A 404-nucleotide genomic window follows, 5' to 3' on the forward strand; every position below is an offset into this window, starting at 1 on the left:
GTGTGTGGGAGGGGGTCGGGGGAGGGGAAGGGGTGAGAGGAAGACCAAGGGGGTTGGAGGTTGAGGTAGGGTGGGGGGAGGGGGGGAGGAGATCAATATGAATGATAGCCGGTCAGTTTCACAAACCACGAGCCGCCACTTATAACAGTAATAATAATAATAATTTTGACCAAAAAAATAACAATAGATAGATCTAGCATTTGTATTACGCACATTCCAACTCAGCAGCTAGCTATCTATGCGCTTTACAATCTATATTATGTAAGCATTGTGCGGGTGGATAGAGTTAGCAATGTACAAAGTAATTATCAGCTCAAGAAACGTTTAAGATTGGCTTGATTCCTATTAAGACCATAATATAATAATAGTATTATTACAACGAACAATGAAATAGTATTGCGTAT

This window comes from Aplysia californica, unplaced genomic scaffold, assembly GCF_000002075.1.
Source record: "Aplysia californica isolate F4 #8 unplaced genomic scaffold, AplCal3.0 scaffold00384, whole genome shotgun sequence".
Lineage (NCBI taxonomy): Eukaryota > Metazoa > Mollusca > Gastropoda > Aplysiida > Aplysiidae > Aplysia > Aplysia californica.